The sequence below is a fragment of the Carettochelys insculpta genome, chromosome 7 (genome assembly GCF_033958435.1).
Source record: "Carettochelys insculpta isolate YL-2023 chromosome 7, ASM3395843v1, whole genome shotgun sequence".
Taxonomy (NCBI): domain Eukaryota; kingdom Metazoa; phylum Chordata; order Testudines; family Carettochelyidae; genus Carettochelys; species Carettochelys insculpta.
The window spans coordinates 2,564,414-2,584,772 of record NC_134143.1 but is presented as its reverse complement, the minus strand read 5'-3'; the positions used below and the strand labels follow the sequence as shown (position 1 = coordinate 2,584,772).

Sequence of the window (20,359 nt, the reverse complement as noted above, 5' to 3'; positions counted from 1 at the left end):
CCCTGGCAAGCGCCATCTGACCTGGTGGTTTGTAGGACATGGAGGGTCAGTGCTGCCTCCTTGGGTCCCAGGAGGCCGTTGAGCTCCTGTAAGTGGGGCAGGTAGCGGCCACTGCCCCTCGGGTGGCTGGCCTCATCCTGGGCCTGGCAGTTGGCCTGCCACAGTTCCTTCACTTTTCTCCCCAGTAGTTCAGCTGTTCAGGTGGGGTGACCCTCGGAGCTCAGGCCAGAGAACAGGTGGCTGAAGGCTGCAGCATCCTGGCACCAGCCAGTCATGTGGAGCAGCAGCTCCTCATTCCCCAGAGTGTCAGAAGTCCTTAAACTCCGTCTCACTCCAGGAGGGGCCCTCATCTGCGTCCCCTGGCTGGGCTCCTGACACACCTCAGACGGCTTGAAGGTGGCCGGGGCTGAAGAAAGGGGAGGGCAGCAAACCCCCCCAGCTGTCCGGCAGTGTTCCTTACCAGCCTCGGCCCACCGAGCATTCACCAGGGTCTCTGGCCTGGGGGGGGGCAAAGGTGATCTCACAGCTGTGATGGTCAAGTGGTTAAGGTGTTGGACTAGACATCCCATAGGGTTTCCCTGTGCCGGTTCAAATCCTGCTCACAGCAAGGCTGCTGTTTTAGCCACATCCTGGAACCAGGACACTACAGCAGCACACACCCTGAGACACTGCCCAGGGGCTGTCTGTGACCAGTGTGTGGAAGAGGTCAGGGGAGTCTGTGCCTGGGGGAAATGCTGACCCTGGGGTGTGGTCACTGCTCTGGCTGCTGCTGGGCCCAGCCTGTCTCCTATGTCAGCCCCACAGTGCTACACTCACCTGTGTAATGCCCTGGCAAGGAGTGGGCAGCCCTGGTTCAGCTGCAGCCAGTGATAGGGCAGCTGCCTCTGAGGGAAGGGCCTGTTCCCAAGGCTGGCTCAGGGGCTCTGGTCTCTCCCAGCTCCTGAGCTGTGCAGTACACAGCTGGGAAAGGGACAGACACTTGCCCAAGGGGGAATGAAAGTCACAATCTCCTCTCTGCCCCAACAGCAATAGACTGATCTACACAACCCGACACAGGCCAGTCTCCCTTCCTATGGTTCTCCCACAGGTTGTGGGGACCAGCTCAGTGCAGGGCCAAAAAGGGGGCACAGCATAAAAACTGTCATCACCCCTGTTCTAGGGGCAGCCGCCACAGCTGGGAGACCCCAGCTCCTCTGCTCTCTGGGGCAGAGTCAGTGATGCTCCTTTGCATACCCACAATGCATTGCGTGGTGTGTCCAGAGTCCCTCATCCACAAGCTGCCTTTGCTCCTGGAGCCTCTGGTTCTGGGGCCGAAATTCGTCTGGAAGCACCTCTGGGCAATGGGCTGCACAAAGGGGAGGCTTTGTGGGTTGTCTGTGTCATCACTGTGATGTGAGAAGAACTTGCTTTCCCCCCGCTCCAGCTCCTTCAGCCGGTTTGGTGTGTAATTTTCCCTGTAATTTTCTCTTCCTTGCTTGTATAATTTTTGTTTGTTTGTTTGTTTTTTAAGCTGTCTATGCAAAGGGACATGTGAGAATTTTTTTCCAGTTTGTGGTTGATGTGTGTTAATAGTTTCAGTTTTTTGTGTATTTTCTTGAATGTTGCTTGCTGTTTAACACCTTTTTTTTCAAATGTACTTGCTGTGCTGTGTGGATGATGCTGTGATTTTGTTAAACTTTTTGTGTGTTGTATAATTTTTGGCTACGTCTACACGTGAAGCCTATTTCGAAGTAGCCTATTTTGATGTTGCGACATCAAAATAGGCTATTTCGATGAATAACATCTAGACGTCCTCCAGGGCTGGCAACGTCGATGTTCAACATCGACGTTGCGCAGCACCACATCGAAATAGGCGCAGCGAGGGAACGTCTACATGCCACAGTAGCACACATTGAAATAAGGGTGCCAGGCACAGCTGCACACAGGGTCACAGGGCGGACTCAACAGCCAGCCGCTCCCTTAAAGGGCCCCTCCCAGACACACTTGCACTAAACAGCACAAGATACACAGAGCCGACAACGAGTTGCAGACCCTGTGCATGCAGCCTGAATCCCCCGCTGCAGCAGCAGCAGCCAGAAGCCCTGGGCTAAGGGCTGCTGCACACGGTGACCATAGAGCCCCGCACGGGCTGGAGAGACAGCGTCTCTCAACCCCCCAGCTGATGGCTGCCATGGAGGACCCCACTATTTCGACGTTGCGGGACGCAGATCGTCTACACGGTCCCTACTTCGACGTTGAACGTCGAAGTAGGGCGCTATTCCGATCCCCTCATGAGGTTAGCGACTTCAACGTCTCACCGCCTAACGTCGAAGGTAACTTCGAAATAGCGCCCGACGCGTGTAGCCGCAACGGGCGCCATTTCGATGTTAGTGCCGCTACTTCGAAGTCGCGTGCACGTGTAGACACAGCTTTCGCCTTTTTAAGCTGTGGGTCATTGTATTCTGGAGGAGCAGGGAGGATAGGTAGTAGACTGAGGGCTCTATTTGCGTCAAAGGAGACACATTGTAAAAAGATCGAGGGTTCTCTCTTTCCAGAAGAATGAGGCACTTTCTAGCACAGAGAACGTGTGTTATGTAGATGTGCAGCAAAAGACAGAACCATTTGCTTCCCACCTGAGGCAACTCCCCCAGCCTTTTCCAATGTGGGCTTCTTTAATATTGTACATTCCTCTAATGCTGCCCTGACTGCACTTGTATCGAGGGCCAAAAGGAAAAGCCCCCTTTACCAGCAGAAGTTGGATGAGCAACAGGCTCTTAGTGTGGCAGTGAAGGGCTCAAGTCCTTCTCTGGGCAGCTGGCTGTTAATTTGCTTTGTGCCCTGGAGCCCAACAAGTCCTGCCTACAGCTGGAGAAGTGGGCCAGGCTCCAGACTGTGGGGTGATGCCCTAGAAAGGAAAGCTCACTAAAAAACTTCCCTAGCTGGCCATGATCGTACAGTGGTTAGTACTTTGCACTGTGGCTGTAGAAACCTTGGTTCAAATCCAAGTCATAGCAGTGATAGCCCAGCACAGGTCTGCTACTGCTTTTATTTTCCCCAAAAGGGCGGTGAAGAACTGCAATGCGTTACCTGAAGAGGTGGTGAAATCTCCATCCCTGGAGGTTTTTAAGCCCTGGCTTGACAAAGCCCTGGCTGGGATGATTTAGTTGGGGTTGCTCCTGCTTTGGGGAGGAGGCTGGACTCAATGATCTCCTGAGGTCCCTTCCGGCCCCAGGATTCTGTGGTTCTAAGCCCATAGCCACAGGAATGGGCCTGGAAAGCAGATTATCTGTCTGGTGGAAGCTTTGTGGGGCCAGGTGCTGAGAAAGCCCCAGGCAGAGAGAGGGAGTCCTGGGAGACACAGGATCTCCAGAGAAGCAATGAGGACACAGTCCATGCTGCCAGCTGAGGGTGAGAGGTGTCCAGAGGGCAATGCCAGCCAGCCCCAAAGGGTAAGGGGCCAGTGGGGAGGGCTGGAGCCATTGTTCACGGCTCTGCTTCCTCCAGTCTGAGTTCAATGTCAGAGGCACCTGCTGGGGCTGCCTTACTGAGGCACAGCCCTAAAGCTCTCTGAGCTGCTTCCTTCTCCTGTCCTGCACGAGAGTGAGTGGGGTGACTGGCGCCTGTTGGAGCCAGGTCTTTGGCCCAGCCGGATGGAAGGGTTCAGGCAATCGGTTGGTGCACTGGAACTTGGCAGTGTGCCCAGAGATCCCTGGAGTCCTGATGCTGGTGTGGTCTTGTGAGCCTGGGCCAGCCCTCCCTGGAAATGCCGTGTCTCTCCTGCTGAAGGCTCTGGTGCAGAGAGAAGTGATTTAAACTCCCCACTCGCATGTACACAGGGCTCTTCTGACCCCAATAGGCCCCCTGCTGCCCACCCCTGCAGTGTGGGAAAGAAAAGTTTGTGACCAAGAGAAAACAAAGGAACAGGACGGGAGGTGTTACAAGGCAGGTCACAGACATACAAAGCCTTCAGAAGCCTTCTTCCACGCCGTGCTGGGGAGTTTGCAGGCCTGATGTTCCCTCTACAACACACCCCCAGCTGGGGCGGGTCATTCAGTGCTTTTCTCAGAGCTCTGCTTGTCAAAAGGTGACCCCAGAGGGGAGGAGCAGGAACCTGGGAGAGGTGCAGCCTTCCTCTGACCTTCCTGGTGATATGTGGCTTGTGTTTCCTCTGTCCCAGCCACAAGCTGCCCAACATGTAACCTGGAAGCCTCAGGGTTATGTGCATGGGCATGGCCAAACCGACCTGCTGAGCCTTCAGCTGGGCCCAGCAGCAGCCAGAGCAGTGACCCAACCACAGTCTCCCCTGGCCTCTTCCACACACTGGTCACAGACAGCCCCTGGGCAGTGTCTCAGGGTGTGTGCTGCTGTAGTGTCCTGGTTCCAGGATGTGGCTAAAACACAGCCCTCGCTGTGAGCAGGATTTGAACCTGCGCAGAGAAACCCTATTGGATTTTAAGTCCAACACCTTAACCACTCGGCCATCACAGCTCCAAGGCTATTTTTCCCTGAAGGCCAGAGACCCTGGTGAATGCTCGGTGGGGGAGAAGGAGGTTCACTGGCCCTGGGGCAACTTGTCACTTGATAGCTGTGTTTTGAGCACACTGCTGTACACCAGTGAAACATGGACTTTGCACTCAAAACAAGAGCAGCGGCTCAACACATTCCACATGCGCTGCCTTAGGCACATACTCGGTATCTCATGGCAGGACAAGGTCCCCAATAGCGCAGTGCTTGAGAGGGCACCGCCTCCATGGTCACCCTTCTCAAACAGAGGCGTATGCGCTGGCTGGGCCACGTCTCACGCATGACGGATGGCCGAACACCGAAGTGCCTCCTCTTCGGCCAACTGGCGTCTGGAAAGAGGCCGAAAGGGCGACCTAAATTGCGCTACAAGGACACGTGCAAGTGTGACCTCAGTGCTCTCTCCATCAGTGCGAACACCTGGCATTCGCTCGCCTCAGACAGGCATGTCTGGAAACAGGGAGTGAAGGAAGCGCTTGTTATGTATGAAACTACCTTGGTGAAGGAAGCGGAAGGCAGGAGAGCCCTCAGAGAGGTCCGTGCCCGTGACACCAGAGCGACGTCTGCCTCCTGCTGCTCACTGTGCGGAAAGGACTGCCACTCCCGCCTTGGACTGCACAGCCACAGGAGACACTGCGCGAATCAGTCCAGCTGGGGCGCAAACCCAGGATCCCTTGGGATCGAAGGATGCCTACAACTAATGAAAAAAGAACCGGGGTGGGGTGGAAACCACATGGTCAGTAATTCATATTTCTGCATGTTGCCCTTTTAGCCCCCCTCCCAACCCACAAAGAGGTGCTGGTGGTGTAGTGGTTAGCATGGCTGCTTCCCATGCAGTTGGTTGGGTTCAGTTCCCAGCTAGCACAGCTTTGCTTCTTACTTCTTCTCCCCCCAGCAAGTGCTCTGTTGGAATTGGAGAGCAGGGATGATTTGCTCCTTGGTGAGATGGGGGGTGTTGGAGTTTTAACCTGTGGTGCTTGGTGTGAGCTAAGAACTGTTGGCCAAAGCTTTCAGGCAGCTTTTGTGCAACCCCTGTAATGTGGTCAAAGGGGCCCAGGACAAGGGGAGAGCAAAGCAGCTGGGGTCACCAGGAGCTTCAGGTGTCTCCAAACAGACCTACCCACATGGAAATGAGAAGTGGGAGGAGAAGAGTGAAATCAAGCTGCCTCCTGGGGGCTGAGGCAACTCAAGGCCTCCTGGGGCTGCTCTGCTCCAGTGGAGTAGTGGTAGAAATGCCGTCACCACCAGGCTGTGGGTGTTTGCCGGCTTGTCAAGAAAACTGGCAGCAGAAAAATCCTGAATATTTAATACCCAGCCAGCAGTTCCCCTCTTTCTGTTCTTTCCAAATAACTACAGAGAGCCTCTGGTGCCCTTTCATGTGAGAACAATCTCGTGACTGATGCTCACCTGCCCCGACTGCCCTGCCTAGACAAGTGTCAGGTGTGAAGAATCAGAACTCTCCAAGCAGAAATCTCCATCCAGCCCTTCAACACGCACCATCCCCTCCCCCATCTCAGTAACACTTTTCCCATCACCTTTTTGACCCTCCATCTCTTGTCCTTGTGTAAGTGAGGAACAGGAACGCTGAGCTCCCCATTTCCTTACCGTCCCCTGGATATACGTAATTCATGTCTAGGCCCAGTGCACAGATAGAGCTGATGTGGAAAGACATAAGACATAAGAACGGCCATACTGGGTCAGACCAAAGGTCCCTCTAACCCAGTGTCCTGCCTGTTGACAGTAGCCAATGCCAGGTGCCCCAGAGGTGCTGAGGGGGACAGTCAGCTGAGGAAGGGTTATTTTCTCTCCTCTCTGGGCAGGTGGGGATAGAACTGAAGAGAAGAAAATCCTCTTCCACTCTCTGAGGATGATGGAAATACCAATTTCTCCTCTCTTCACTTCTACGAGAGCTGAGCACAAGAAGAGACTTTTCCTGCCTTAGGCCACGATGTCAAAGGAAACAGAGCGAGAGAGAGAGAGCAGAGCCCTGGCTGAGTGTGTCTTGGGGTCATGACTACAGCTATTTTGAATATTTCAAAAAGCTCTTTTAACATAGGGACTGTGTAGAGAGGGAATAGTGCCTGGTTCAAAATAAGCCACAATCCTTCCAATGACTGTATTCAGAATAGGCTTCGGTGTCTGCAGCTGCTGTATGTCAAAATAGCTGAGCCATATTTTGAAATCCATATTATGTGTAGTAACAGAGAGTAAGCCGAGCTAATCTATACACTATCAAAACAAAAAGCAGTCAAGTAGCACTTTAAACTATTTTGCTAGTCTTTAAAGTGCTACTTGACTGCTTTTTGTTTTGATATTGTGTGTAGCTGTGCTATGTTGGAATCGGCTATTCTGGAACACCTCTTCTGGAATACCTCACTCAGGAATAATGCTGCTGTGCAGACATAGCCTTTGGCTGTGTCAACACGTGCCGCATCTTCTGGAAGCCTCAGGTTCATGAGTTATCTGGAAAATGCTAATGCGGCATGGATGCAAATTTTCCACACCTCATTAGCATATCAGCACATGGTTCGGAGTCCAGAAGAAGCTCTTCCTGACTCCGAAGTACATGTGCAGACGTGTGGCCTGCGGGGATCTTCTGGAAGGAAACCCACCTGTGCCCCAAACTCGCTCACCCGTGCCCCCAGAGCCCTGAAGTCGCTCTTGACCTGCTCAGCATCACACTTTGCCGTATCATTAGTGCCCACGTGGATAAGAAGCACAGGATAGTAGTCAGAGGGACGGATAATCCTCGACAACACCTCTGTAATGTCTTGGATATGGGCCCCCGGCAGGCAGCTCACCTCCCGAGATGAACTGTCAGGGCGACAGATGGGCACCTCCTTCCCCCTTAGAAGAGAGTCCCTGAGCACCACTAATCTGCACTTCCTCCTCGCAGGGGTGGCAGCAGACTTCCCAGCCGTGGGGGCACGAGGCTTCTCCTCTGCTGTGTGGGGCGATTCTTTGTCTCCTGTATCAAGTACAGCGCGTAACGGTTTCCTAGTACCATGGTGGGAGGGTTTGGAGCAGGGGTGGAACACTGCCTGCTGCCAGCAGTAACCAGCTGCCAGTGTCCCCCCGATCTGTCTCCTCCGCCACCAGTGGTTTATCAGCCGTCCTGTGTCCTGGGACAGTGACCTCAGCTGTCTCCACATGAATACTGTCCAGGAGCTGCTCGTGGAGTCGGGTACTCCTCAACCTGGCCACCTCCTCCTGTAGCTCTCCCACCTGCCGCCTGAGAGATTCCACCAGCAGGCACCTTTCACGCTGGATGGTGCCCCCAGCCTGGATATCAGTGAGAGGGAATTGCAAGCCACAGTCCCTGCAAAGCCGCACCAGCATCTGGGCAGAGGCATCCACGGCCAGGCAGTCTGTCTGGCTACAGGCGCAGGTGGAGGAGACAGGAGTCGTGTTCGCACAGGTGTTGGGGGTCTTCCTAGCCATCGTAGGCCTCCCTCTGTCACACTCCCTCTTCATGTCCCCGTCTGCAGCTCCCTGTCCGTGTCTCTCCCCTGGTCGCCCTTGCCTCTGACTTTCAAAGCCGACTGGCCTGGGTCAGGCTCTCCCCCTGGGGGTCACACAGGGGAAGGCTGATGAAGGCAATCAAGGGAACAAAGGTGAGGCAGGTATCCCACCCGCCTCAGAAACTGAAACTGAAACTCACCCACCTGAAATCAAAATGGCAGTTCAAATTCAAACAGTTAAGCACACGCACTCACTCACGCACTCACTCACTCACCCGCCCCAAAAGCCAGCGCTCTCACCTGGTAGCTTCTGCCGCGGCAGGATCACTTGCTCTGCCTCCGAAACTCCCCTGTCTGCAGCGCCCTGTCCGCTTCGCCATGGTGTCTAGCCCCGAGCTGAGACTCCTTTCTGCAGCCCTATTGGCAGCGTCCCAGAGCAGTTGATTGACTGGCTGACCCTGCTTTAGGCAGCGGCAGAAACAAAAAGTTGTGTCAACAACCAGGGTGAACTTGCAAATGTTACAGCTTCTTACCAAGGGCGCTGATGAGCTCTGTCCCTGAACAACCTGCAGGAGAAAGACGAACCAGGCAGAAGTTCTCTGTCTGAGCTGGAGCTCACAGATGCAATGGATGCCGGTTTCCCTCCCATGCGACTCAGCAGGTGCAGTTACAGTCCCCTCGAACTGGCACAACAATGTGAATCTGATAAACTCTTGCTAGAGCTGGAGCTGCTGAGCTGTCAGCCGGCACTTTAATGGAGTGGGCCATTTTGTTAATGACCATTTGCATGGCCATTTCGAAGTGTTTGGCTTGTGCAGACGTAGCCTTAGAAAGACGTAGTTTTCACAGCTCAGAAGAGAAAAATTGTTCTCTGTTGTTGAAATATATCGTAAAGCTTCCCACAGAGCTGTCACTAAAAGCAGTGGGGGTTCATCTGGGTAAACGTGTGAGTGTAGGAGGCTCTGAGTGTGTGTGGTCGTAGAATCATAGAATCGTAGAACAAAAGAGCTGGAAAAGACCTAAAAAATCATCGAGTCCAGCCCCCTGCCCGAAGCAGGACCAAACCCATCAGATCAGCCCTGCCAGGGCTTTGTCAAGGCGAGACTTAGACACCTGCAGGGATGGAGACTCCACGACTTCCCTGGGGAGACCATTCCAATGCTTCACCACCCTCCGAGTGGAAAAAGTTTTTCCTAATGTTCCACCTGGACCTTTCCAACCGCAACTTGAGTCCATTGTTCCGTGTTCTGCCATCCGTGACCACTGTGAACAGCCTCTCGCCAGCTTCTTTGCAACCTCCCATCAGTAAGTTGAAGGCTCTTATCAAATCCCCCCTCAGTCTTTTCTTCTGCAGACTAAACAGTCCCAATTCCCTCAACCTTTCTTCATAGGTCACATACTCCATCCCCCTAATTATTTTGGTCACCCTCCGCTGGACCCTCTCCAATGTATCCACATCCTTCCTGTAAAAGGGGGCCCAGAACTGGACACAGTCCTCCAGATGCGGCCTCACCAAAGCTGAATAAAGAGGAATAATCAGTTCTCTGGATCTACTGGCAACGCTCCTCTTCACGCAACCTAATATGCCATTAGCTTTCTTGGATACAAGGGCACACTGTTGACTCTTGTCCAGCATCTCGTCCACTCCAACTCCCAGATCCTTTTCGGCTGTTATTCCCCACTATCCCTCAAGTGTTAAAGTTTCATGAAAGGAAAAAAAAACCAATGAGGAAGAAAGCAGAACAGGTGAGGGTTGGACATCCCTGGACCCAGCCTCCCAGAGCTACCAGCCCTCACTGCACAGCGCTCCTTACTCAAGTAGGAGCAGCAGGATCACTCTCCCAAGGGCACCAGAACTCCACAGCAGCTCCATTGGCTCTCTCTGCTTCTCATTTCCTTGCCAGGTCTTCTGGCCTCAAGAACTCCCTCTCGAGGAAGCAAGAAAGTTATGGAAACAGGAATCCACTACTCAAGCCAAACAAACACAGACACACTTTAGCAGAGACTCGTGTGGCACCCGAGAAATCCCATTCAGCCTGGTTCAAATGCCTCTGGCTATGTCTGTACTACAAAATTAGGTTGAACAAGTTTGTCATGGCTGGTTTTAGTAAGAGGGAGGCCAATGTTACAGAACAGAGAGACATTTGCAGGCTGACAATTCTGGGCTCCTGGGAAAGGAAAACCAGCAGTGGGAGGATATGGACATGGAACCGATTCTCGCCTCACCTGAAAGAGGAGGAGGTACCACTTGAGCTAAGCCCCCACATATGCAAGCCGTTTGAGGCACCAGCCAGGGAAAGTGAACGCTCCAGAGTTTGAAGTGGAACAGGGTCAGATGTGTGTGGTGGGAGGGGAATATGTACATTTGGGGAAAGGGTCCTGAGTCCTGGATCCCAGCCACATGCCTTGGCACAAAGAGCAACGGCTCCTGCATGAGGTGTGATGTTGGGCTAAGAGTTCCACCCCCCCCAAAAGCACCATACCCCAGAAGAGAAAACCACTGTGATGTAAACCAACAAACCCAGCCGCACACCCAGCTCGGAAGCCCCAGCTGGCCTTCCCAAAATTCCCACTGAGGTCCATCACACTATGACCAGCCCTCCCTTCACCTTGCTGGACACCCACAGACAATGTCCCGTCCAGCCTTTTCCATCGAGGGCTGGATTCTCCCCTGGAGCTTGAGCGGAGGCGACAGGAGAGCAACAGGGGCTCAGCTGCAGCTTTGGCGCTGGGTCTTGAGCCGAAAGCCACGCCATCTTTCTTAGTGGCACTTGCTTCTTTCCTCTAGTTCCTCTTTGGCAAGTATAGGAAAACAGGCCGGGGGAAAAGCTGGCCTCCAAGGGCAGAGGAGGCCAAGCTTGAAAGCTGTTTAAAAGAGCTGATTGGCCTTTTGCCTCTAGTTTGCCCCGATGGCACCAAGGGGCGTTCTCTTGGGCCGGGAGGTGATGGTAGAGCACAGGCCGGCGGGAGAAACCGAAGCGCCTGCCAGAAGAGAAAAGGGATGAGCAAGGATGAGATGCCGTGTTTCTGTCTGCTTTCAAGCGGGAGCCATTTTGCAGGCCTGGCTAACACGAGAGCCCAGTGGGCTACAGAATCTCCACTTTCTTCTTTTGCCTCTTCCCTGAAATGGCATCCGCTCGGGAGGCGCTCGCCCCGACGCATGCAGATGGGCCTAGCTGGGCAGAGTGGACATGACCGGATGGGAATAAGGGGAGTTCGAAGTAGGCGGGGTCCCTTCGAAAAGCAGCCCCGTCTGGACGAGACGTGTGGCAGCGAGGCGCGTCAATTTCGAAGTGCCGCGGCTGCCCGCATGCTAATGAAGTGCTGATTATGCGTTTCAACGCTTAATTAGTAAACTTCGAAAAGGCCATTTGCGTGGCCATTTCGAAGTTTGGGGCACATGTAGACGTAGCCATGAGGAGACGCTAGAGAGACTGGGACTTTTCAGTCTTGAAAAGAGGAGACTGAGGGGCGATATGATAGAAGTATATAAAATCATGAATGGTGTGGAGAAAGTGATTACAAAAATGTTATTTACTTGTTCCCATAATATAAGAAGTAGAGGACACCAAATGAAATTAATGGGTAGCAGGTTCAAAACTAATAAAAGAAAGCTTTTCTTCACACAGCGCACAGTCAACCTGTGGAACTCCTTGCCAGAGGACGCTGTGAAGGCCAGGACTCTAACAGAGTTTAAAAAAGAGCTCAATAAATATTTGGAGGTTAGGTCCACAGATGGCTATCACATGTCACAGTTTTAGACAAAAGCCAAACCAACCACCCCCCTCCCACACACACACCAGCTGCACTTGAGTTCTCTTTGCCAAAGCCTTCCCCACACTTCCTCCTGCCTGGAGGGAGATTCATGATCTGCAGGGGGGCTGGTGCTACTGGGCTCAGTCATTCACAGCTCTGCCTGGTCTGTGTGACTCCACCCAGCACAAGTTGAGCTTCCTCCGGTGCCTTATAAGATCTAAACACCATCAAAGCTGGGTAGCCCCAAGTGTGGGGGCTGGCAGGGGGTCAGGTGTGGGCAGACAGCAGAGCTTTATCTGATATTTCGAGGAAAAAGGTAGAAAAATTAGTGGTACAACTAAAGAAAAAGAAATGCCCTAGAAATGATAAGATCATGGGAGAGATGATCAAATACAGCAGAGAAAGTATGAGTCAGGAAATACACCGACTATGTAACGTAGCACGGAAGGAAGGAAAGTCCACTAAGGAAAGGACAACATCCGCGCTGGTGACAATACACAAGAAAGGACGTGCACAGAAGGATTCCCTAACAAGTCACCGAGGCAAGCTGCTGCTGCTGGTACTGACGGAGAGACTGAGACCAAAGATAAAGGAACATCCAACAGGCAAGTAAGTGGGATTTGGGAAAGATAAAAGTACCATAGAGCATATTCAGACACTAAGATTAATAGCAGAGAACGCTCGCTGAAAGACCAAGGACATCTACAACTGCTTCATTGGTTGGGAAGGAGGCTCTTGAAGAGTTCCACCAGGATTTCAACAGTTTCTACCCCACCATCAAACTTAGTCTGGACCAGTTCACACAAGAGATCCACTTCCTGCACACTACTATGCAGATAAGCGATGGTCACATAAATACCACCCGATACCAAAAACCCACAGACCTCTATGCTTATCTACACGCCTCCAGATTCCATCCAGAGCAGACTACACGATGCATTGCGCACACCCAGGCACTAAGGTACAACCGGATTTGCTCTGATCCATCAGAGACAAACATCTACAAGACTTTTACCAAGCTTTCCTCAAACTACAATACTCACCTAAGAAAGTGAGGAAACAGATTGACAGAGCCAGACGGGTACCCAGAAGCCACCTGCCTCAAGACAGGCCTTGCAAAGAAAACAAGAGAACCCCACTGGCCGTCACATAGAGCCACTGCCGAAGGCCTCTCCAATGTATCAATTGTGATCTGCAAACCATCCTGGACAATGAGCCTTCACTCTCACAGCCCTTGAGAGGCAGGCCTGTCCTTGCCTACAGACAGCCTGCCGACCTGAAACAAAATGTCACCAGCAAGTAACAAAAGGTCACAACACAGTAACTCTAAACTGGGAACCAAGCCCTGCAACAAACCTTGCTGCCAATTCTGCTCGCAAATCTACACCATAAATATCATCACAGGACCGAAGAGCAAGCACACTTTCAGGGGTTCCTTTAGCTCACATCTACTAATATAATATATGCCATCATGCACCAGCAATGCCTCACTGCGATTCACATTGACCAAACTGGAGACTCTCAATGGCCGTGTCTACACTAGCCAAAAACTTCGAAATGGCCATGCAAATGGCCATTTTGAAGTTTACTAATGAAGCGCTGAAATACATATTCAACCCCTCATGAGCATGCGGGCGGCCGCAGCACTTCGAAATTGACGCGTCTCACCGCCACATGTCTCGTCCCGACGGGGCTCCTTTTCGACAGGACCCCGCCTACTTCGAAGGCCCCTTATTCCCATCTGCTCATAGGAATGAGCAACTGAGCGAGCCGGCCTGCCCAGTGACAGCTCACAAGGGCCCTTTCAGAAAGGAGGAACAGGGAGCTGCAGGGTCACGGGGGCTCTGGAATTAGCTTGCTACCCCTCCCCCACTGCTCAGAATCCCAACTGGGCATCCCCTCTGCCCCTCCCCCACCACCCTGAACCCCAACCTGGCATCCCCCCCCTCACACTTTGTCTTCCATTCCCCACTACCCTGAGCCATGGCTGGGAATTCCCTCTGACCCTGCTGCCCCTCACCCCCTGTCCCAGGCCCCTGAGAGATGTCCCCACAGACCCTGCCTATCCCCTCCCTCCGCTGCCTTGATCACGAGATTAACATGGCCCATGTTCCCTGGCAGAGGGTAACACCATCACCCCCTGCTGCAACGTCCTTCCCATGGAGGGACCCCAGCCTGCTGCCTGCTCCTGAGTTCAGCTGCTCCAGCTCACCCAGAGCACATGGCCTTGCACCAGCAGCTGCCCTGTCTGCTCTCCTACCCACAGGCACAGAGCCCAGAGGAGCAGAGCCCACAGCTGTCACCCCAACTCCAGAACCTTCTGCGTGTGCAGTGCTGAACCTGCCCACCACAATGACTGACCTACAGCTCACTGCTACCCGCTCTGGGGCATCACCATATTAGGTCCATGGCTCACATGAGCATCACCACTTTCTCTCACCTGAGGCAGCCCATGGCCATGGCTTCCTCCTTCAAATTCAGCCTCCAGGTCAGAGCTGTTCTTCTCAGCAGGTGGGAGAGAAGGTGTTCAAATGCTCTTTTGTGCCATTGCACACAGCCAAGCAGAGACAGCTCCAAATGCCCCCTCTACATTGAGAGCTTCCTGGGGAGCAGCCAAGCAGAAGGAAGGGAGCCTGGTCTCACATTGCCTTGCAAGAAAAGGCTGCAGAAAAGCCACTTTCAGTGGAGAATGTGGGTATCGATCCCACTACCTCTTACATGCAAAGCAAGCGCTCTGCCATCTGAGCTAATTCCCCTCTGGCTAAGTAGAAGCTTTGCCCCCATCACCTCTTTGTTGAGTCCATCTGTCCCTGCCACTCCCTTGGCTCCTTTCCTAAGATGACACTTGTAAAACCAGTTCCTATCAGCTGGCTGAGCTCTTTAGACACAGCTGCTTACAAGGCCACGGTGGCGGTTTCAAGCTCTAGGTGAGCCCTTGATGCATCTTGACTAAGTGGCCTGGCTGCTATGGATGGGGAGGTTCCAGCAGGCACAGGGAGCTGTGCAGCTCCAGTCTTGTGGGAGGGCTGTAAGGGAGTCCCTGCCTGCATCACAATACCACTGCCTGGGGGTGCTGGTGCCTGGCAGCCTGGCTTTGCAGAACCTGGTGTCCTGTGACCAGGTATCACCTCCCTGGGCTCAGACTTTCATTGAGCTGCATGGGCAGGTGATCTACATGCAACAGGGGTGGCTCTGTGAACTGCAGAGGTCTGTAGCACGCGCTGCTTTGACAGATGCTTCATTTCTGAGAGCAGCTGCAGAGGAGATGATGGACAGTCAGTGTCTGTGGGAGGAGGGGTTCACATTGGGGCTCTAGGGCATATTTGTATGCTTTTAATTACTGGCCATTTCTGTGATTTATTTGTGGAGCTGTTTTCGGAGTGCCCCACCCGGGTGTGTTCACGAGCCAGAGCTATTTGAAAGCACCCACCCGGGCTGAGGGGTACGACCAATGAACGAGCAGGACCCACCCGGGCTGAGGGGTACGACCAATGAACGAGCAGCACCCACCTGGGCTGAGGAATATGACCAATGAATGAGCAGCACCCACCTGGGCTGAGGGGTACAACCAATGAATTGAACATCCCTTCCTCTCCACGGCCTCCTACTCAGAAGATAAATGGTACATTAGTTTGCCACAGGAGGCAGGATCCAGACATTCGGCACAATGGGGTGCTGGGCACGTCGGACGCTGGCCTCAACCAAGCACCCAACATTCCCTGGGGTCTGGCCAGCCCCAGCGGGGGAGTGTGCTGATGGGAGGGCATGTGTGTGGGTTATAAGCCTGTGTGTACTTAGCTGGGTTAAATTGGGATAAAAGTGAGACCATGAACCGTTCGAGCTGTGCATGACTTTTGATTGGCTTTCTAATTGGTAACGATTCCAATGAAACCTGGTTTGGAAACAATTCACTCGTCGGTTACTTTGAAGTAACCGGCACAATATCAAAATAGCGCATTGTGTCTGCTCGCGCCATGAGCTATTTCAATGTTAAAGTCAACGTCAGGTGGCGAGACGTCAAAATCACTATTCTTATCCAAAGATGGGAAAAGCCCCCGACTTCGACATTGAACGTCAAGGTAGGGCATGTGTCAACGATCCGCGTCCCACTACTTCAAAAGAGCGGGGTCCTCCATGGCAGCAATCAGCCGAGGGGTTGAGACATGCTGTCCACGCCCTGCAGGGCTCTATGATCACTCTGCACAGCAGCCCTTAATGCACCATGGACCCGGATTTCCTGTAGCAGGAAGCTGAGAGCATACAGGCAGGAGCACACGCATGTGCTGGCCTGGAAGCCCTCTATGGACCTCAACCCGACCGCCCAGCACCAAGGCATCGAGCCAGCCCCCTGAGAGCCCCCAGGGCTCCCCCCCAAGGGGACCCAGGGACTCCCAGCAGCCAAATGGGGGGCCAAAAAGCAGCAGGGCCCTCCCAGTTGGAGGCCAAGCTCTGAGACCTGTTGGGGCTCTGGGGTGAGGAGGACGTGCTCCATGTGATGGGGAGTAAGTAGCGGAATGCAGAAGCATTGACCTGACTGGCCAAGGGCCTGGCCACCCAGGGTCACCCTGCCTGTACTGCGGATCACGTCCACAGCAAGGTGAAGGACTTGTGGCAGGGTTACACCCGGGACTGGGAGTTGGTCAGCTGGTCTGGGGCTGCCCCCACCACTTTGCCCTTATTACAGGGAGCTCAGGGATATCCTGGGCCCCCAGAACACCTCCTCCCCCCAGACCACATTGGACACAGCAGCTGAGGAGTCCCAGCAGGCCTTGGATCTGGAGTCCATCCCGGAGGCCAACCTTGCACCCCAGAGCCCACCCGAGCAGCCACCCCTTGGGATGGAAGAGGAGGGGTCCTGCAGCAAGGTGGGGGCTCCTCATAGACCTCCCCTCCCAAAGCACCAGCTGGGCATCAACCCACCAGGGTTCCCCCGACCATGCAGTGGAGGGTCAGGTACATACCCTACAGGGCAAAAACCTCCCTGACATGGGGTGGTGGCACCAGACATGACCGGGAGCCCCACACACCACCAGGGGACCCCGAACCACAACTGCCCAGCCACAGCACGGTCCCAGGATGGCGGCATGGCCAACAGCACCCTGCTCAAATTGCCACACATTCTGGGTGCACATGGCCCAAGCTCAAAGACCCACCTGGCCCTGCGTGAGCCAGGGCTGCCCATTGCAACAGCCTGTCCCTGGAGCAAGGAGCTGGGACTTGGGGCATGTGCCTCAGTGCTGTGAGCTGCACCCCAGAAAGTCCCTTGCTGCATTGCAGAGCTTGTCTACATGAGCCGGTGGCATCAACTCAGTTCCATTCTTATTAAAGCAGCCCAGAGGCTTTCCAATTCAGGCGGCCTGGATTCCTCCTCTGCCAGCTGCCATCTCCTCCTGGGAGCCACAGATCTGATCCCAGGGCAAGAGGCAAATCCCCTGGGACCATATCCCAGCCCCAGCTCCCTGCGTGGGGCAGACACAGCAGGGCTCACACTCAGCAGAAGAGCCGCCCTCGGCCCCAGCACACACTGTCTGTGCTGCCCAGGGAGTGAATTGCACTAAGGGAGCCTGTGAAACGAAGGGGCCTCACCACAGACCTGCAGCCCTCGCCAGTGCAGACGTGTGGTGCCCCCCACTCCTGACCTACAGCCCCTAACAGCCCTGGGAAGCCTCTTACTCATGACTTGCAGCCCCTACCAGCCCAGCTCTCTGGTGCCCCTCACTTCCCACACGCCGCCCATGCTCACCCAGCCCTGTGGTGCCCCTCCCTCTGTCCATGGGGGGAGATTGTCACACCTCAGCTCTGCTATTGGAGTGTGACCAGCACAACTGTCTCCTGTGCACAAGCCCCTGTGCACCCCCACTCCGGCACCATCAGCCTGAGGTGACACCGAAGCACCAGGCTGGTGGGGAAGGGGCAGAGATCTCTCTCCTCAGGGCTAAGGACACTGAGATACTCGGCCCGAGGGCACCTCTGAGCTGGGCCCCCAGTGCCAGTCCTGTCTGCACAGCTCCACACTCCCTGCAGGTGAGTGACTGTCGTGAAGAGGATCCAAAGGTCAGCTGGTCCCTGTGAGAGGAGTCTGGGCCAGGGCTGCCTGTGGGATCCCCTGGAAAAGCCAAGAGCCCCTGGGAGGCCATTGACTGGCTGCCAAGTCCCCGGCCCTGCTCAAAGGTTTCACACAGGGAAAGCTGTAAAGTCAGCCCCACCCCCAGGGCACAGGGATTTGCACTGGGCTGGTAATAGAGCAAAGGGGTTGTGTGGAGGGTCACAAGTGGGACTGAAGGGCAGAAGGAGACAGAAAGGCAAAATGTTCTTCTCGTTACGCTGCATCAAACACTCCCCCTGACGAGCTCCAGCTGGGGCAGCGCAGCCCATCCCCCCTCCGTGAGAGACAGGAGATAACTGTGCCCCACAGCTGGGCCCTCCTCGCCCCACCCCTGGGGTGTGAAGAGGGAGAAAGGAGGGAGTGGGGAGCACAGAGTGAAAGTGAGGGGGGGACTCAGGCTGGGGGAGCAGAGGACGGGCACGACTCCAGGCTCTGCTGGTGGGATCCTGGCACTGGGGCAGGTGGGGAGAGAGGAGGCTTCCCTCAGGCACAATGTCTGTGCTGGGGAATGGGAAGGGCTGGTTGTGGGCAGTTCATCACAGTGGTTCAGCCCCACAAAAGCACCTCACCTGATAAATTAGGTCAGTAACCTTTAAAGTGCTGCAGGGCTGGTTTCTGGTTGGACACAGACAAATACAGACACCTCTCTGTCAGGAGACACAACTTGCCAGAGGGGGGCACCAGGGCTTAGCTGGTTAAAGCACCTGCCTAGTAAACAGGAGATCCTGGGTTCAACTCCCAGTGGTGTCTTGTGGAAAGTCCTTAACAACATTTTCCTCCCTGTGTCTGGGGAACAGAAGAGCCCTCCCTTGGCAATCCCGGCCCTTGCTGGGGAAGGTAAAGGCTGATGGGAGAGGGGCATTGGAAACTATCCAGTCACAGAGCAGAGCTCAGGCAAAGGGAGCTGGGACTGGTGTTGGGAAGGTGACGACTCTGGCTGCAAGAGCAGAGTCTGATCCTCCCAGCGCTGGGGCTCTCTGGGGCTGTCTGTGCACACAGAAGGTGGCAGTGGGGCAGGGCAGGAGAGGGAGAGTTACTCTCCTCTCACATCCTTTTGTTTGTCACTGACAAAACCCAAACGAGTGAGGAGAAAACTCCCAGAGAGGCTCTGTGGCTCCCCTGGCCATGGACCTCCCAGGTACGTGGGGATTAGGAAAGCAGCACCCAGTGGTGCCTGGCTAAATATTTCTGGCTGCCTCTCACCTGCTTTGCAGCACCTCTGGGCTGTGCTGGAGAGTTCAGAGCTGCAGGAGGCGGCTGCCGTCCTTCTGGAGGAAGAAGTAACAGACACTGACAGGTGGACAGCTGAGGTGGCTGCAGAGGGGGCCTGGGGAGCATGGGAGGAACCCCAAAGCCCTTTGTCTGTTACTAAGGCAGGGAGGTGACACCCTTGATTCTTGTTATTCACCACCAGGTCTGTGCAGCCCAGTGCTCAGCACTAAGTCCTGGGCCACGGAGCACGAGGGAATCCCGGTCACAGTGTGTGCTGCCTCCTGGCCCTCTCCAGACAGGTCAGTGCTAACCAGCTCCTGCAGCACATTTGTAACACAGACACAGTTGCCTGAGACGGCAGGAGCCACGTTCTGCCCTGTCTGCGGGAGCAGCTCCTGCCCCAGCCCTGCCACTGCAGAGACACCCCACGCTAGTGAGCGACAGGGAGAGTCTCACTCCCAGGTGCACACACCCAGCTCTGCCCCCCCAGTGGTAATTCCCCCTCCCCCAGCTGCCCCCAGTGCTGAACTGATGCACCCGCACTGCCTGGGAGCAGCCTGGGACCCCTCCTGTGGCTTCCCTTTGCTTCCCCTCGAAATGTCCTTGTCCTGCTGGGAGCAAAACCCCTGCAGGGACATGAATGGTGCAGGTGGGAGCGGGGCAGGATCCCCCCGGGCAGGGGCTGCACCCACAGGCTGTCTCTGTTCTCACCCAGCCCCTGGGCAGGACCAAAGTTTTCAGCTGGTGACTGTGCAATGGAAAGGGAGGGGGAGGTCGGGTGCCAGTGGGGAGGGGTGGCAGGTGTGGGGGGAACCCAGCCAGGGATTATGGCTGAGGGAGGAGGGGAAAAGGGCAGTAGGGGGTTGGCAGGGTCTGAGGGGACAAGGGGCTCAGGGCAGTGGGGAGGGGTGGGAGAGACAGGGTCTGAGGGACACACTGCAGGGGCCCAGGACAGCTGGCAAGGGGCAGCCGGGGCTGAGGGGACCCCCTAGCTGGGCTCAGAGCAGTGGGGGATGGGTGACAGAGGCTGAAAGGGGAGGCCAGGCTGGTGGGGGAGGGGAGAAAATCTCATTCAGGGGCCAGGGGCCCTGCAGCTGCCTGTTGCTCATTTCCAGAAGGCCCCTTGGGAGGCCCTTCTCTGCAGGCTGGAGAGCTCAGCTGGGCAGGGCCTGGTACTCAGAGCACCAAACTCGTGAGTCCCAGCCCCATGCCGGCCACTGAAGGGTGTTTCCTGTTGCCCTTCACCTGACCCCTCTGGGCAGGAGAGCAACAGAGCTGAGGGAAACAGGCTGAGTGGCTGGCAGGGAGCAGGCCAGAGTCACCA

The 20,359-nt window shown here is 54.9% G+C and overlaps 4 non-coding genes across 4 annotated transcripts; 2 read left to right on the top strand and 2 right to left on the bottom strand.

The window, feature by feature from the left end:
- Positions 1–525: 525 nt before the first annotated feature.
- On the top strand, positions 526–607 carry TRNAS-AGA (transfer RNA serine (anticodon AGA)). The gene has a single exon. It is a non-coding gene; the product is annotated as a tRNA-Ser (tRNA).
- A 3,778-nt stretch (positions 608–4,385) lies between these two features.
- Positions 4,386–4,467, bottom strand: TRNAL-UAA (transfer RNA leucine (anticodon UAA)). The gene has a single exon. It is a non-coding gene; the product is annotated as a tRNA-Leu (tRNA).
- A 9,933-nt stretch (positions 4,468–14,400) lies between these two features.
- TRNAA-UGC (transfer RNA alanine (anticodon UGC)) lies at positions 14,401–14,473 on the bottom strand. Its single transcript has one exon. It is a non-coding gene; the product is annotated as a tRNA-Ala (tRNA).
- A 4,026-nt stretch (positions 14,474–18,499) lies between these two features.
- On the top strand, positions 18,500–18,573 carry TRNAT-AGU (transfer RNA threonine (anticodon AGU)). Its single transcript has one exon. It is a non-coding gene; the product is annotated as a tRNA-Thr (tRNA).
- The last annotated feature ends 1,786 nt before the right edge of the window (positions 18,574–20,359 follow it).